This window comes from Mizuhopecten yessoensis, unplaced genomic scaffold (genome assembly GCF_002113885.1).
Source record: "Mizuhopecten yessoensis strain PY_sf001 unplaced genomic scaffold, ASM211388v2 scaffold213, whole genome shotgun sequence".
Taxonomy (NCBI): domain Eukaryota; kingdom Metazoa; phylum Mollusca; class Bivalvia; order Pectinida; family Pectinidae; genus Mizuhopecten; species Mizuhopecten yessoensis.
The window spans coordinates 1,249,161-1,268,428 of NW_018403434.1; the positions used below are offsets into that span (position 1 = coordinate 1,249,161).

The 19,268-nt window shown below is 36.6% G+C and overlaps 1 protein-coding gene across 2 annotated transcripts in view; it reads right to left on the bottom strand.

Moving 5' to 3' along the window:
- LOC110466209 (histone demethylase UTY-like) overlaps positions 1-19,268 on the bottom strand; it is a 121,290-nt gene that overhangs the window by 88,586 nt on the left and 13,436 nt on the right. Inside the window, exon 1 of one of the 2 annotated variants that reach the window (XM_021523029.1) lies at positions 11,666-11,935. The exons of the other annotated variant lie outside the window; for it this stretch is intronic. The gene's annotated coding sequence lies outside the window, so the exon portion shown is untranslated. Of the gene's footprint in view, positions 1-11,665; positions 11,936-19,268 lie in introns of those variants that run through there. 2 annotated transcript variants of the gene reach the window in all.

Sequence of the window (19,268 nt, forward strand, 5' to 3'; positions counted from 1 at the left end):
TACAAACTGTGCATGATAATTGTTATGGTAAAATGAAAACTAATACATGATAATATAATATCTATATCTATTCCCCTTGTGACTTGAGTTTCTAATCTGAACACTGTATAAATCCAAAAACCTGTATAAATCTAAAACCTGTGTAAATCTAAAACCAGTGTAAACAAAGACTATATAAGAACAAGGACAGCCTGCAGTAAGTGTACACAACTATGACCTTATTGACACCTGACTTTAGCACCTGTTGTATCGGACATTTTCCTTATTGACACCTGATTTTAGCATGTGTTGTATCAGACATTTTCCTTATTGACACCTGATGTTTAAGCACCTGTTGCATCAGACATTTTCCTTATTGACACCTTACAATAGCACCTGTTGTATCGGACATTTTCCTTATTGATACCTGACTTAAGCACCTGTTGTATCAGACATTTTCCTTATTAACACCTGATGTTAGCACCTGTTGCATCAGACATTTTCCTTATTGATACCTGACTTTAGCACCTGATGTATCAGACATTTTCCTTATTGACACCTGAATTTAGCACCTGTTGTATCGGACATTTTCCTTATTGACACCTGATGTTAGCACCTGTTGTATCAGACCTTTTCCTTATTGACACTTGACTTTAGCACCTGTTGTATCAGACATTTTCCTTATTGACACCTGACTTTAGCACCTGATGTATCAGACATTTTCCTTATTGACACCTGTTTGAGCACCTGTTGTATCAGACATTTTCCTTAATGACACCTGACTTAATTTAGCACCTGTTGTATTGGACATTTTCCTTATTGACACCTTACTTAAATGACACCTTACAATAGCACCTGTTGTATCAGACATTTTCCTTATTGACACCTGACTTAAGCACCTGTTGTATTGGACATTTTCCTTAATGACACCTGACGTTAGCACCTGTTGTATTAGACATTTTCCTTAATGACACCTGACTTTAGCACCTGTTGTATTAGACATTTTCATTAATGACACCTGACTTTAGCGCCTGTTGTATTAGACATTTTCCTTAATGACAACTGACTTTAGCACCTGTTGTATTGAACATTTTCCCTAATGACACCTGACTTTAGCACCTGTTGTTTTAGACATTTTCCTTAATGACACCTTACAATAGCACCTGTTGTATTGGGCATTATCCTTAATGACACCTGACTTTAGCACCTGATGTATCAGACATTTTCCTTATTGACACCTAACAATATCACCTGTTTTATCGGACATTTTCCTTATTGACACGTCACTTTAGCACCTGTTGTATTGGACATTTGCCTTATTGACACCTCACTTTAGCACCTGTTGTAATAGACATTTTCCTTATTGACACCTGACTTTAGCACCTGTTGTATCAGACATTTTCCTTATTGGCACCTGACTTTAGCACCTGTTGTAATAGACATTTTCCTTATTGACACCTGACTTTAGCGCCTGTTGTATCAGACATTTTCCTTATTGACACCTCACTTTAGCTCCTGTTGTATCAGACATTTTCCTTATTGACACCTGACTTTAGCACCTGTTGTAATAGACACTTTCCTTATTGACACCTGACTTTAGCACCTGTTGTATCAGACATTTTCCTTATTGTCACTTGTTTTAGCACCTGCTGTATCGGACATTTTCCTTATTGACCCCTCACTTTAGCACCTGTTGTATTAGACATTTTCCTTCTTGACACCTGACTTTAGCAGCTGTTGTATTAGACATTTTCCTTATTGACACCTCACTTTAGCACCTGTTGTATTAGACATTTTCCTTCTTGACACCTGACTTTAGCAGCTGTTGTATTAGACATTTTCCTTATTGACACCTCACTTAAGCACCTGTTGTATTGGACATTTTCCTTATTGACACCTTACAATAGCACCTGTTGTATCGGACATTTTCCTTATTGACACCTCCCTTAAGCACCTGTTGTATTGGACATTTGCCTTATTGACTCCTGACTTTAGCACCTGTTGTATCAGACATTTTCCTTCTTGACACCTGACTTTAGCACCTGATGTATCAGACATTTTCCTTATTGACACTTGTTTTAGCACCTGCTGTATCGGACATTTTCCTTATTGACACCTTACTTTAGCACCTGTTGTATCAGACATTTTCCTTATTTACACCTCACTTTAGCACCTGTTGTATTAGACATTTTCCTTATTGACACCTCACTTTAGCACCTGTTGTATTAGACATTTTTCTTCTTGACACCTGACTTTAGCACCTGTTGTATTAGACATTTTCCTTATTGACACCTCACTTAAGCACCTGTTGTATTGGACATTTGCCTTATTGACACCTGACTTTAGCACCTGTTGTATCAGACATTTTCCTTATTGACACCTGACTTTAGCACCTGTTGTATTGGACATTTGCCTTATTGACACCTTACAATAGCACCTGTTGTATCAGACATTTTCCTTATTGACACCTCACTTTAGCACCTGTTGTATTGGACATTTGCCTTATTGACACCTTACAATAGCACCTGTTTTATCGGACATTTTCCTTATTGACACCTCACTTTAGCACCTGTTGTATTGGACATTGCATTATTGACACCTTACAATAGCACCTGTTGTATCGGACATTTTCCTTATTAACACCTCACTTTAGCACCTGTTGTATTAGACATTTTCCTTATTGACACCTAACAATAGCACCTGTTGTATCGGACATTTTATGGTGCCCAAATAACATTTTCTATGTGTACCTCAAATGTCACTCTGCACTCTTATCCAGCAGCCCAAATACTGTTTCATGTGGTTCAAAAACAGTCAGGAGCAATCCACACATTGCTTTCGTGTGTAGTCAGGTGTCGCTTACATTTTTTGAAGTGCTCATATATCAGGTCAATTTTTGATGATTAAAATAAAACATTATTTTGTCAAAAATCAACAATTGACTTTGAAATTTTGCCTTTCACAGGAAGTTACAAGGAATGACTAAGATTTGAAAGTAATTGCAAAGTGCACACATTTGTTTTAGGTATCTACAATATAACCAGGCTGCAGAACCAAACCAAACAGTACAGGAGTTTATTCCTTGCCTGCACACTGACATAGACTTTCAGATGAACATTCTATAACTGTATTGGTCGATAAAATACTGCTCTAGATTGATGTTGGCAAAATTATATATTTTGGTTTATTTCAAATGTAAACTTTGTACTTTACTTATAACACAAATGGGAATGTACTTGTGAATACAGGAATATCTTGTGAATAGAAGACTATCTTGTGAATACAGGAATATCTTGTGAATAGAAGACTATCTTGTGAATACGGGAATATCTTGTGAATAGAAGACTATCTTGTGAATAGAAGACTATCTTATGAATTGTGAATAGAAGACTATCTTGTGAATACAGGAATATCTTGTGAATAGAAGACTATCTTGTGAATACAGGAATATCTTGTGAATAGAAGACTATCTTGTGAATACAGGAATCAATGTTCTACATTTTAGATATTATCAAAGATCTGATATCCAGGGAGTTGACAATGACTTTTAGGTCTATATACCAGGAGATCTAGATATAATGTGATATTTGATGATTCAACACTTTATGACCTACTGAGCTCCAATACATGGAATGGCAGCACTCTATTGAATTTATTTCTGTTTCTGGGTCATCTTATACATTAAATATTCTATGATTCATGCTCAGGGCCCATTATCACTGGTTCAAATGTATATAAAAGGGGATTCTGAAAGCACACAAATATCCTATAATAATAACACTGCGGATAGGAATGTATACAGACCATGTGGCACCCAGCACATTTCTGTATACCAGGGCTGAGGTCATATTCTATATTTGCTCAGCTAGGAGGGTATAAACTACTAATCACTGTACTTTTGTCTGCATTCTTTATTACATGAGTGTCCCACATCTATACAGTGGCTTCGCTATCTCATATACCGGTGTATCACAAAGCATTTCGTGATATAATTTGTCTGCTTCCCATATAGACAGAACTAAAACTTAATAATTTACTTACAATGACACCATCTGAAGGTAAATGTTTATTTTTTTTTAACATAACTGTGAAAGCATACAGCCCAATAGTAATTATGACTTAAAGGCACACCTCCTAATTTCCCAAATGTAAACTGGGACGCTCAGCCTCTTGAAGTCTGTGAAATCTATCTGTGAAAGTCTCTATTGTACATAACAAAACCTATAGCATGCATGGCCTGAATGTAGTTTTCAACATGTCCAACTTCAGATAAGAAGAGCTTTTAATACAAATCAAAAATGCTAACAATCTTCAACTGGTTGATCAGTTCAGTCTATCTATCAACCTTCGGAACTGGTTTGTTTTGCTGAGATTGAATGTCGTCTTTATATTATCATATTAACCTGTAATGATAAAATTACAACTGGTCATCATACATAGACACCGATTTTTCACAAACAACTTCGAGTGATCAGCTTTATTGGAACACAACTCAAAGATAATGAGAGGCACGTGTCTAGGTATATCGTAACATTAAACAAGGCATCACAAGTGATACAAATCCCCTCGCATTCAAACATTGTGACATATGCAATAGAAAATGAAGTCACTAGAGCGATGACAAAGTTAAGTGACCTTGACCTTTAGCGCTGTAACCTGAGATGCGAACTTGTTCAAGGCATTGCCATATCAAGCACTTGTATGAAGTTTCGTGAAATTGCATTGAGGAACGAAGTCGATAGATCGATGACATTTTTTTTCTAAAAGTAGTAAGTGACCTTGACCTTTAACGCAGTAACCTGAAACGGGAACTTGTTCAAGATATTGCCATACCAAACACATGTATCAAGTTTCATGAAATTCTGCTGAGGAATGAAGTCAGTAGAGCGATGACAAAGATTTCCTAAAAATAGTAACAGTTACTTTGGCCTGATCAACATAGAAACCAGAAATGCGAAATTGTTCAAGGCATTTCCATACCAAACACTTGCATGAAGTTTTCTTAAAAGAGTAACAGTGACCTTGACCTCCAACGCAGAAACCCGAAACGTGAAGTTGTTAAAGGTTTTGTCACACTACACATTTGTATGAAGTTTCATGAAATTCTGTTGAGGAATGAAGTCGCTCAGAGCTCAGATCTTTCCTGGCATTAAAAAGCACATCTAAATTGTCCACAGACTAACCACATCTTGTTGCTAGTATTCAACTTAAAAATATAATTGAGTTTCTTTTTAAAGTGGCTTATACCTGGAATCATTTTTTTTCAAATACTGTACTATCTAAAGCATAAAAGCCAATCTTCAATGTGGCTTTTATCTAGCACCAAAATTTCTTCAGTACCACATACCCCCACAGATCTACTATAAAATGTCTTGGTTGTATTTGACGCAAGAAGTTTGGTTGTATTTGGCGCAAGAAGCTTATGTCATAAATCTAATTCTGGGGCTGTCACGCGGAAACGAGGTCATATTTAATCGGAGGTATACAATGTTATTGTATTGATTATATATATATGATTACACAGGTAATGTCCATGTCCAAATTAGCATGATTTAATTTACCTGTACGTTGGTTCCTACCTCAGGGTATTCCTACCTGGTAGTACCTGGTTCTGTTTGTCCACTAAATATAGCAATCCAAAGATCTGTGCGTAATGTTTATATACAGGGTCTGTGTGTAATATTTATATACAGGGTTTGTGTGTAATGTTTATATACAGGGTCTGTGTATATTGTTTACATACAGGGTCTGTGTGTAATGTTTATATACAGGGTCTGTGCGTTATGTTTATATACAGGGTCTGTGCGTTATGTTTATATAAAGGGTCGGTGTGTAATGTTTATATACAGGGTCTGTGTATAATGTTTACATACAGGGTCTGTGTGTAATGTTTATATACAGGGTCTGTGCGTTATGTTTATATACAGGGTCTGTGTGTGATGTTTATATACAGGGTCTGTGAGTAATGTTTATATACAGGGTCTAGATCTGTGTGTGATGTTTATATACAGGGTATGTATGTAATGTTTATATACAGGGTCTGTGTGTAATGTTTATATACAGGGTCTGTGTGTAATGTTTATATACATGGTCTGTGTTTAATGTTTATATAAAGGGTCGGTGTGTAATGTTTATATACAGGGTCTGTGTGTAATGTTTATATACAGGGTCTGTGTGTTATGTTTAAATGCAGGGTCTGTGAGTAATGTTTATATACAGGGTCTGTGTGCATTTTTTTATCTTTTATAAATAAACTGTTCTTTATACATTTCTATTGTATAAGTATCATAGATCTAGTCTGAGATAATATATACATGACTTAAATAAACCCCAGTGACTTAGTTTGCTAGGGGTGTTTTCTTTTCATGGGATGCAAATATGACTAGGCAAGAACTTGTTATAAGTATTATGGTTATAACAAATACAGCTGATATCAAAAATAAGGATGCATTAAACATTCGCCATTGAAATCAAGCTAAATTGTTAATATTTTACAATAAGAAAGCAAAGAAATATTATCATTCTCAAATTCACCAAAAATTTAAGGATAAAATGGGTTGTAAAGACTGAAAAATAATTCTGATAAGATGTCACAAGGACAGTTGATTATACTTGCTGTGGACAAATGTACTATCTACCTTTGTAAGGTGGACATGCAATACTATATGATTACCTTCTAGTTTTTATGAAGAATTTTTCTCAACTGCATTTTACTACTAGCTTATCTCCCCCTAGTTTAGAACTTAATATCAGACATCCAAGTGATCAAAATTATTAAAGGTTTTTAAAATAATTAAATATCTATATAATATTCTATAGACAGGGGCAAGTCTAGATTACCTTTACACAGCTTTAAATTGATTGTATTAAAGTTGATTTGACTGTGACTGAATTACTTTTTGCCATATCTTTATACTTTGTTGGGTACAAATTATAACCTGTGTCGTAGTAAACATACTTGACCCCATGTCATTGTAAATATGGATAATCTGTTACAGCCATCCCTAAGCTGTCCTAGTTAGATTGTGAGATACACTTCAATTGGTTTGTTGTTTATGTCTGGAGAAAATGTTTCTAACTGCCGTATTTACTGCAATAGCACCCCTCAGGTTATCTGGCTGTATTCTCGACAGCAAGCTTGTTACCTGGTGGACAATCTACAGAGTTCGCTAAAAGAAAACCAAATCACTACCATTTATACCTTTAACCATACTGTTGAAAATGAGTTCACAACACATGAAAGCATTATTCACAATTGTTGTCAATTCAATTTATTAATGTAAAACTTGGCAAAAGATTTTATCTGAACCATTGTGTCTTAATTGATCAATGAGTAGAATTTGTTTTGCCCTAGATATGATAAACCCACACTGGCATCAAACAATCTATTTCCTGAAATACCATCCCAGATGGCAAGTATGATGACATGACAATGTGTGACCATGTTTAGTAGAAATGTGAGTAACACTCACACAACAGTTTGGTATTGGTGTATTGACATGTCCATCTGTTTATATCAAATCCTCAGCCTGACAAACCAGCCCTCCTCCTATCACAGACCTTGTCCCTGACAATGTTGGAGTTCACTGGTAAAGATAGCAATGTGACCTACAGAGTGTTTATTGTGTGTGTAGAAGGATCAAACAGAGGAGAACACAAATTAGTGAGATGAATATCAAAGATAAACACATGTTACAGAAATTTATCTTTGATATTTTCTGTTCTAATGTTTGAAATGCAGATACACTTCAAACATCGTTTGTTCTACATAAAAGAGACAAATATCCTTCTCCATCATGAACAAGTTTAAACCGACAAAAAATATAATCGCTAGAGTAAAGTAATTATAACATCTCCAGTCAGTATTTATTACAACATATTTAAGTAAGCGTATTCTGTCACTCGTTACATATGACTGCCGTGGCGATCGTTGAGCCAAAGTTACCAAAGTTTACAGGAGGTTTACGATCAAACAAAGTTTAACTATATTTATATATATATAAACATCTTTCCTCGGTAAGGTTGTCACTGTGGTTAGAAAGAAAACATATCTTTCCTTGGCAAAGTGAAGTTAGAAACCAACATGTTGCCTAAATAGGGTGTAGTAAGAAAGAAAACATAATATCTAATAACAGAAGGAAAAAAGTGGCAGAAACGGAGTAATTGGCATGAGGACTGTTTGTGTTAAATTGAAAGTAAACAGAATTATGGTAAAGACAGATTTTGTTTAGCCCATTAACCATGGGAGACAGACTCCTAACTCTGGGAATGGTAGGGTCCCCAATTCCCAGGGACAAGGTTCTGCAAGTATTGTCAACTTAACAGTGTGTTTCTTTAAAGGGTATCTACTAAATGAAAGTGAAATAATTGTAACTTGAAACAAAATTATTCCTTTTCATCCAACGTTTTGCTAAATTAATACAATGCTATTCTTTATATAATGGCAAGAGAATACAAACCAATGTATTGTCAACTTGAAGCAATATGATACTATAAAAGGTCTTAAAATACAAAGCATAGTCAACTTGAAAAAAGTGTTTCTTGTTAGTAGTCTAAGACACTTAAAAATGTTGAAAACAAACAGACATTAGTTAAGATGAGAAATTACAAACTGTTTTAGTGATTAAGAAAACATTTGTTTATTAGGAAAATTCTTCAGATACATTTTGATACTCATACTAAAACATTGTATACTAACCATTATGACAAATTGAATATTATAGTCCTACTTAACAAACTTAACAAATGCAGCGATGACACAATTTGTATATATGCACATGCGTAATCCAAATCGAGGCTAGGTAATAGTCATTTAGTTTCACTTTCACTTCAGGCATATCACATTCACAGAAGAAATGAGTGGAAACCTTTCATCACTTAACACCTAGAGAAAGACAACCCTGCTATGTTCTCAGTGTGTAATGGTAATAAAACTGTACAAAGTAAAGGTTGGAAATTATATAGTATACATGTCTTCCTCAATAGGTCTGTCTAAAACATGGCAGTTTGGCAACAGTTAAAACTATTGAGAAAAGTTGAAACATGGGTGCTTATAACAGTGAATACTATGGTTGTTTTTCAAATGTCTTTAAGTATCCTAAATTATTTTCAACTTGATATGATTACAATCCTACAGTTAAAAGGGTTTCTGATCTAAAGTATTGTCAACTTTACATATTGTCAGGGGTAACTGATCTGTGTTTTTTTAATAAGGATGTTAATCAATCAGCTTATTTTGATCTTATAACCAGGGATGCTGGACCATCACAGACAGCCCTTATAATAGGGATGCTGGACCATCACAGACAGCCCTTAACTAGGGATGCTGGACCATCACAGACAGCCCTTAACCAGGGATGTTGGACCATCACAGACAACCCTTAACCAAGGAAACCAGGAATGTTGGACCATCACAGACATCCCTTAACCAGGAATGCTGAACCAGGAATACTGGACCATCACAGACAGCCCACTAGGCCTCTCCAGGGAAACCAGGGATGTTGGACCATCACAGACAGCCCTCTCCAGGGAAACCAGGGATGTTGGACCATCACAGACAGACCTTGACCAGGGACTATGGACCACTACAGACTAGTACTGCCCTTGATCAGGGATGCTGGAACATAAATTACATCCTGCCCTTGACCAGGGATGCTGGCCCCTGACCATTTATTCTGGAACATTACAGTAACTGGAAAATTCACAGAATGCCCTCCACCAGGGATGCTGGAACATTACATCTCTCAGCTGCATCATATTTCATAAGCAAGGTTTGTGTGACCCAGGGTCCACTAACTGACTTCACACATCCTGTCAAAGACATTCTGATGAGGCCTCCAAAGGGGTAATTCAAAGATCACTATCAGCCAGCACAACACCAGGTGTCTGCCATATTTACTTACTTCTGTTCCTACTCCATACCGTTTTCTTTTCACAACATTTCTTTGAGATCTTGTACATTAAAGTCACAATGTATACATTGAATTTTAATCCTTAAAGTAAATAGCATGAATCATATACAAATGTATTTACTTCGATAAGATAAGAAATATCCTATTGTTAAATCTAAAAATAAAAATCTCCATTTTCTAACAAAAACCATTGATCTACACAATGAGTATTTCTGTGACCCCTAAATCTCTGCATTCAACAACCTATTACTTTGAATATTCTGACATTCCAGGTGTCAACTTTTTGAGGGTGAAAGTTGTCTACGTTTTGGGGTCAAGTACAGCTTGTCTACAAATATCTAGACATTCACATTAAGTAGCAACTGTCAACAACATGTCAAAAACCCCAACACATACATGATCACATGACCTCAGCTGTTGCCAATCAATCAAACAAACAATTCACAAAAAAAAGGTAAAAAAAACATTAACTTCAAATCTCACATACATATCATTTACTCTAAATGAGACTTCTAGAAAGTTTACCATTAATAATAATAACTTGAAATATAAAATTTTGGGATTTTCTGAAGAAAAAAAAAATCCTTAAAAAAACAGGAAAGGCTGCAAAGGAAAATTACATGCATTTATAACCATATTTAGGGATTTGTAAGGTAACTACATGTTTCAGCTGGTATTATAATACAAATAATTTCATGTTGTTCTTTTAAAAGAAAAACATCATGCAGGCACATACCATCCACTGGATAAGTTGTAGGCTGGAAGCTAAGTATAATTAATATCTGATTCAGAATTATGTTCTTCTATGATATACAATTAACATACTTTACAGGTAAAATTTCCTCCCCTCCAGGGTTTACCAATACCTTATTTTACAGGTAAAATTTCCTCCCCTCCAGTGTTTACCAATACCATATTTTACAGGTAAAAAAAAAACTCCAGTGTTTACCAATACCATATTTTACAGGTAAAATTTCTTCCTCCCCAATGTTTATCATTATTTTTAATAGAAACATTCCTTCCCCCTGTGTTTATTTACATTGGAGATGTCACACTACATCCTATGACCTTTTTTATGATCCTTATATATTGCTTACTGTACATTGGAACCAATTATCTAATGGTGTTCATTTAAGATCTTATTCATATAGAAGTCAAGTGTTCCTGTCAAAATACACCCATTTTAATTTCTCATAAATAAAATGATAACTTCTTCAGGTTAATTTCTGCAGCAAAAATTATGAGATGTTTCTATTTACATAGTTATATTACTTCACATTGTTACTATGGCATAAACTCCTATGATAATATACAACTTATCACATCATACACATCCTCTAAATACTCATTATACTGACATGTATCAAAACAAACACTGCCAATTATATCTCTCCACCTGAAATAAACATCCTCAAATTAAAAGCTATAAAAAGATATCTTAAAATAAAGTGTGTAACTTGACCTATCGACAGTGTATCAACATACCTATATATATAAGATACAGTTACCATGGGCAATATATACCAGACACAGACAAAACCGATCAGTTTGTAGTGGTCAGTCATAAAATCCTAACCGAAAACTCTCACTGTCCATTCAAACCCTCCTTATCTTAAGGGCTATAGCCGCCAGAAGGTTGGAGGTCAGTGACTAAAATTAGAAACTCTTTGTCAGCTGAAAACGCCAGCTTTGTACAGTAAATAAAGTTCTGTTACACAGTATAATCAGGTACTGGAGCAGCCAGAGTTAATACATCACTACAAAATAGGACCTACCTTAACACAGCTGATGTCCAAAAATCACTCGATTAATCCAATCAAAGAAAAAATTCACACACAAACACAAGAATGTTGTGTAAATTTGCATGTACACACACATACAAAACTGGGTCAAAGTTGGCTATATGCACAGTCTCAACACAGCTTATTAATGTACTGGCATAAATCAATAAATGCAAGGAAAACAGTGAGGAAATTTGAGAGGAAACACCCTTCCTCCTTCGAGCTACAGTATGAGAGTACCTCAGCTCTACATAGAGTAGGGAGTCTTTGACTAATCACTCCTCAGAAAATCTACACAGGTCAGGCCACCCATAAAAGGAAACAGGTCAGAGTTCACAGGTCACAGAGCATGCCCACAAGAAATAACCTGGTTCAGTGACCTCAGATAGTAAATAGTGAAGAAATAGACAAAGGAAATGTGTGAATTTACATGTAGATGATGTGTGTATATATGTAGGGCTGGTCCAGGACTAACCCACTGCTACTACCTACATCCTACCTACAGTAGCCAGGCTCTATATACACATATAAGCATGCAAGTAAAAAAATCTATTTATAAGTTATAGTAATTACGGTTCTCCAAGATTTTGCTCAGTTTTAAATTGGATGAATTTTCTGAACATTTGAAAAAATGTTTTTTTTCTATTGTACAAAATTAACTACTATGATTGCATTTAAGTATGTTAAAAAGAATTGTATTAAGATTAACATTTCTTTTCTTTTTTAAAAAAGAAAAATATCAAAAGATGTTTTTTTTATTAAATATGTTAATCAACTTGATGAATATAAAATATTAAAAGCTGTCTTTAGAGTTAATTCAAGAAACTGCAACTCCAAATAATTACCTCAACTAATAAAAAATGCTCAGTATAAAACTGTTTTATGTTACACGATAAAGTAAAAATTAACATACATTATTTACCTGGTAATATTATATTATATAATACATTGTACATTATTTACCTGGTAATATAATATTTACAATACATTATATACCTGGTAATACAATAATTAACAATACACTATTTACCTGGTAAAATAATAATCAACATTATATCATTTACTTGATAAGCAATAATTAACAATATATTATTTACCTTGTAAAGTCATCATTTACAATATATTTTAACAATTAACAATACATTATTTATCTGGTAAAATAATAATCAATTATATCATTTACTTGATAAAGCAATAATTAACAATACATTATTTATCTGGTAAAATAATAATCAATTATATCATTTACTTGATAAAGCAATAATTAACAATATATTATTTACCTTGTAAAGTCATCATTTACAATATATTTTAGCAATTAACAATATATTATTTATCTGGAAATATAACAATTTACAATAAATTATTTACATGATAAAGTAATGATTAACAATACATTATTTACATAGTAAAGTTATGCTACTTGTATCAGAAGCCCCCAGATAGAAATATTAGCTACTACGGTAAACCTTCGGTCAGTTCGAACAAAATTAAATAAATATTGATGAACCTGTTCGGATTATACAAAATTATGCTTCAGAAAATAAGCGTGAGTTCGAACTATCGGCAAAAAATTCGGCATAGTGCAAATCAAGTCACAAACATATACCCGACATATTTTCTTCATCGGAGTATACCTCTATATATCCAATGTAAGGTCGATACGTAACAACGACGGCCTGGCATAGAACAATGACACATTTATAAATGGGTAAAATGATAGCATATTATTTAATTCAATGTTAATTGATCATTAAACTTTCTTCATTTCGTGATAATTATGATCGTTATTGCGAAGCAGAGGCCCTTGTGTAGGCCCCGAAACAGTACACACGTTTCATATGAAATTTGTGACACAAAAGTTAAGACTACCTAGCTTGTATCAGAGACCTAAATATTGAGTCTCTGCGTGGTTAGGTTTTGTTATTTCGTAATGAATGGTCCGTTTAATAAATTGAAAACAGTCTACATAATCTGTTGCGTTTACAAAGCGCTACTGTACAGTAAATATAGGTCTATATGTTAGTAAAATTAGGTCAGAACATCAACATGTCTGCTTTAAATTATAAGTGATATAGTCCTAATACCTACCAAACTTATTTGACACCTTCAAAATTACCCATCGCTAATTGGGACATCTGTGGATTGTCTGGGCTTTGACATGAATGCTAATCACGTCACTCACCATGGCTGGGCGGCCGATTCCTACCGCGACATCGTGTCCTGCCCTACCTGGTGTGAGGGCACACGTTTACAGGTAATACCTTGATTGGCAATAATTAAGGGATGTCTGGTCGCAATAAAATAATCATAATGCTTAGTTAACACTGTATTTGACAACACACGGGCGATTTCTTAGCGTACAGCCAGACAGCGTAACATCAGTTGGTACTGATCGCATGTTAAGCAACCCACAGTAATATTAGTTATGGTAGTATTTTGAGCAGCCCTCCACAGTTGACCTTGTCTGTTGCAGTAGAAACATAATGAAAATTCCAAGATGAAAGTAGAGCTATGTTTGTTCTATAATGTTAATAACATGGGAGATAAAACAGCTCTCTGTATCCACCTGAGCATCCGAGACGATCAAACCCATGTCTGACCATGCCGGTCTCTACAACACAAGGGCGTAGTCTAACAGATTCATGTGTAACAATGCTTTAGCCAAGAAGATAAATCCAGCCAAACGAGATTCTTCTAACATGTACTATAATAGATATAGAAATAGTTAGGCCTACTAACATTACATGTCATTGGTGAACAAGAGGCCCAGAGGGCCTGTATCGCTCACCTGGATACCAAAGCAATCATGGCAAAATATTCTCCGATTGAGATCAAGGGAATATGCCAGACCCCAAGGCCAATCCTTGTAGCATATCTGTATTAGATTTTTCATGCCCAGCAATTTTATGTATGGTTATGGGGTGGGGATCTCAACTGTTTCCAAACTTTGACTCAGAAACTAGGTCCCTAGGGTTGTGGCCAGACTCCAGGATCAATTCTAATATCGTGACTGCATTTGTCTCTTTTTGCCCAGCATTTGTATATATAGTTTTGGGGTGGGGATCTCAACAGTTTTAAAGTTATGGCCCAGGGACTATGTCTCCAAGGGTGGGGCCAGACCCTATAGCCATCCTGGAAGCAAATGTGCATTCTTCTCTTTATACTAAGCAATTGTATACCATGGCTATATGGTGGGGATCTCAACCATTTCCAAGTAATACACATTTTTTGGCCCCACCCCTTAGCCCGGGGGGTCAGCCCCACCATTTGTACAATTTTGAATTCCTGCCTCCCATGCATGCTTCCGACCAAATATGATCAATATCCATGGCATAGTTCTACAGAAGAAGTCGTTTATAGCAATATAGCGAAATTGCCCCCTTTTCGGCCCACCCTCGGCCCCCTGGGGGCTTAGCCCCGCCATTTGTACAATTTTGAATCTCCAATTTGTACAATTTTGAATTCCTGCCTCCCATGCATGCATGCTTCCGACCAAATATGATCAATATCCATGGCATAGTTCTTCAGAAGAAGTCGTGTATAGCAATATAGCGAAATTGCGCCCTTTTTGGCCCACCCTCAGCCCCCTGGGGGCTTAGCCCCGCCATTTGTACAATTTTGAATCCGCACCACCTAGGGATGCTTCCAGTCAAATATAGTTGATATCCACTTCTTAGTTCCAGAGAAGAAATCGCTTTAAGCAATATTGCCAAATTGATCCCTTTTTGCCCCGGCCTCCAGCCCCCTGGGGGGTCAACCCAATCATTTGTCCAATTTTGAATTCCTGCCTCCCATGCATGCATGCTTCCGACCAAATATGATCAATATCCATGGCATAGTTCTACAGAAGAAGTCGTTTGTAGCAATATAGCCAAATTGCCCCCTTTGGCCTCACCCCTCAGCCCCCTGGGGGGTCAGCTCCATCATTTGTACAATTTTGAATTCCCACCCCCCATGGATGCTTCCAGTCAAATATAGTTGATATCCACTTCTTAGTTCCAGAGAAGAAATCGCTTTAAGCAATATTGCCAAATTGATCCCTTTTTGCCCCGGCCTCCAGCCCCCTGGGGGGTCAACCCAATCATTTGTACAATTTTGAATCCGCACCACCTAGGGATGCTTCCAGTCAAATATGGTTGATATCCACTTCTTAGTTCCAGAGAAGAAATCGCTTTAAGCAATATTGCCAAATTGATCCCTTTTTTCCCCGTCCCCCAGCCCCCTGGGGGGTCAACCCAATCATTTGTACAATTTTGAATTCCTGCCTCCCATGCATGCTTCCGACTAAATATGATCAATATCCATGGCATAGTTCTTCAGAAGAAGTCGTTTATAGCAATATAGCGAAATTGCCCCCTTTTTGGCCCACCCTCAGCCCCCTGGGGGCTTAGCCCCACCATTTGTACAATTTTGAATCCCCACCACCTAGGGATGCTTCAAGTCAAATATGGTTGATATCCACTTCTTAGTTCCAGAGAAAAAGTCGCTTAAAGCAATATTGCAATATTGACCCCTTTTTGCCCCGCCTCTCAGCCCCCTGGGGGGTCAGCTCCATCATTTGTACAATTTTGAATCCCCACCACCTAGGAATGCTTCCAGTCAAATATGGTTGATATCCATGGCATAGTTCTACAGAAGAAGTCGTTTGTAGCAATATAGCCAAATTGCCCCCTTTGGCCCCGCCCCTCAGCCCCCTGGGGGGTCAGCCCAACCATTTGTACAATTTTGAATCTCCACTACCTAGGGATGCTTCCAGTCAAATATGGTTGATATCCATTTCTCAGTTCCAGAGAAGAAGTCGCTGAAAGCAGTATAGCCAAATTGTCCCCTTTTTGCCCCGCCCCTCAGCCCCCTGGGGGGGTCAGTCCCATCCTTTATACAATTTTGAATCCCCACTACCTAGGGATGCTTCCAGTCAAATATAGTTGATATCCACTTCTTAGTTCCAGAGAAGAAATCGCTTTAAGCAATATTGCCAAATTGATCCCTTTTTGCCCCGTCCTCCAGCCCCCTGGGGGGTCAACCCAATCATTTGTACAATTTTGAATCCCCACCACCTAGGGATGCTTCCAGTCAAATATAGTTGATATCCACTTCTTAGTTCCAGAGAAGAAATCGCTTTAAGCAATATTGCCAAATTGATCCCTTTTTGCCCCGTCCTCCAGCCCCCTGGGGGGTCAACCCAATCATTTGTACAATTTTGAATCCCCACCACCTAGGGATGCTTCCAGTCAAATATAGTTGATATCCACTTCTTAGTTCCAGAGAAGAAATCGCTTTAAGCAATATTGCCAAATTGATCCCTTTTTGCCCCGTCCTCCAGCCCCCTGGGGGGTCAACCCAATCATTTGTACAATTTTGAATCCCCACCACCTAGGGATGCTTCCAGTCAAATATAGTTGATATCCACTTCTTAGTTCCAGAGAAGAAATCGCTTTAAGCAATATTGCCAAATTGATCCCTTTTTGCCCCGTCCTCCAGCCCCCTGGGGGGTCAACCCAATCATTTGTACAATTTTGAATCCCCACCACCTAGGGATGCTTCCAGTCAAATATGGTTGATATCCACTTTTTAGTTCCAGAGAAGAAGTCGCTTAAAGCAATATAGCCAAATTGACCCCTTTTGGCCCCGCCCCTCAGCCCCCTGGCGGGTCAGCCCCACCATTTGTACAATTTCGAATCCCCATCACCTAGGGATGATTCCAGTCAAATTTAGTTGAATTCCAATCAGTGGTTAAGAAGAAGTCGTTTAAAGAAATTGTTGACGGACGGACGGACGACGGACGCAACGGTATGGCATAAGCTCACCTTGGTCCTTCGGACCAGATGAGCTAATAAAAGTACGTTTCTATATGTTAGATAACTGATATATTACATTGAACATCGTCAGAAGTTACCTATTTTGTAGGGAATTAAGGTGGCATGCTACCTAACTTTGACATGCACCTCCTTCCATAGAGAGCTCCACACACACAAAAATATCATTTATAATTGGACCCTGCTAATCCATTGATAGCATGTTTTATAAAATACACCGGAATAGATGACACAACCTAAACATTTACATAATTGACAGCTGTTACCTGTAATTCTGAGCTATAAAATATATTTGATTAAAAGCTATAAAGGGAAACACCTCTAAGATAAGTTTGTTAGGTAATATTTCAACCTTAAAACCTCTACAGAACATCACTGTAATAAGTGATAGGAAAATTTAACATTTTAGATAATCAGGTCATATTCATATGGGAATGTCAACAGTGACATTTGTTAAATGTACATGGTTCACTTTAATGGAACACTTTACTGCAATGCAATGAGACAGTGAACAAGAGCTGTTGGAGAACAGCATAGTTCGCCTATATGTGATATATGCTGTAAGATAGCAAACATCAATAGAACCAAATGTATAGTAAAACCTCAATATAATGCCTGTCATTTCATTTTCCACCTCACTTACCGCAAACATATTTTCAGATCCCTTAATCATGTTTTTCTTGATAATTCCTTATAAATACGTTTCCATCCATTTATCGCCAAACCCCTTTATAATGCCAACATTTCTTTGAATAAATGATGCAATATAACAAGGTTTTGCTGTAAGAAGAGGTGACCAGCCAATGTGAAATAATCAACAGTTTATTATTGATGGTGGTGACTGATTCAACACTGCACAAAAAAACTTGCCCAAAAACTTTAACCAAGTCCAACTAACCAGTTTTGGCCCCTAAAACAAGGAAAATATAATTTAGAACATTGCTTACACTCCATATAAATACTCCAACCTTATGTTAGACAACAGCCTATTGATGGTGGCGATCCAAAACTACAAAAACAAACTTGCCCCAAAAATTTAACCAAGTCCAATTAAGCTGTTTTTGGCACCTAAAATATGAAATATGGCTCAGTACATGGCTTACACCACTCCATTTAAATATTTCAACCTTATAATAGACAAAAGTCTATTGATGATGGTGATCCAACACTTTACAACAAAACTTGCCCAAAAACATTAACCTCAAGCTCAAAAACCAAGTCCAATTTAGCTGTTTTTGGCCCCTAAAATATGAAAATATGGTTCAGCACATTGCTTACACTCCATATAAACACTTCAACCTTATAATAGACAACAGCCTATTGATGGTGGTTGTCCAACACTTCACAAACAAGAGGCCCATGGGCCTTAACGGTCACCTGATATATTTATACAGAGGGTTGATTTTGTTTCTAACATGAACAGAAATATTATTCAAAGTGACAAAAAACAATAAAACCACCTTACTCAATATCTAGCATACAGATTTCAGACTAAAAAGGATTTGAAACTAGAACCTCTGATTCTTAACAAGGAAAATGAAGAAATTTTAGCACACTGATTCCTTTGAGCCCCACCCTACAGCCCTTGGGGGTAGGGCTGGCTCAAAATTTTCAAAGTATCAAACTGTCAATTCAAGGTTATAATTCCAATCAAGTTATTAACATGTAATATTCAAAGTATCATTTGCCATTATAAACCATAATAAATTTTGCCCCCCTCCCCCCTCCCTTCCCCAGGGGGTAAACGTGAGACCCTAGGGTCATAAACCTTAAGACCC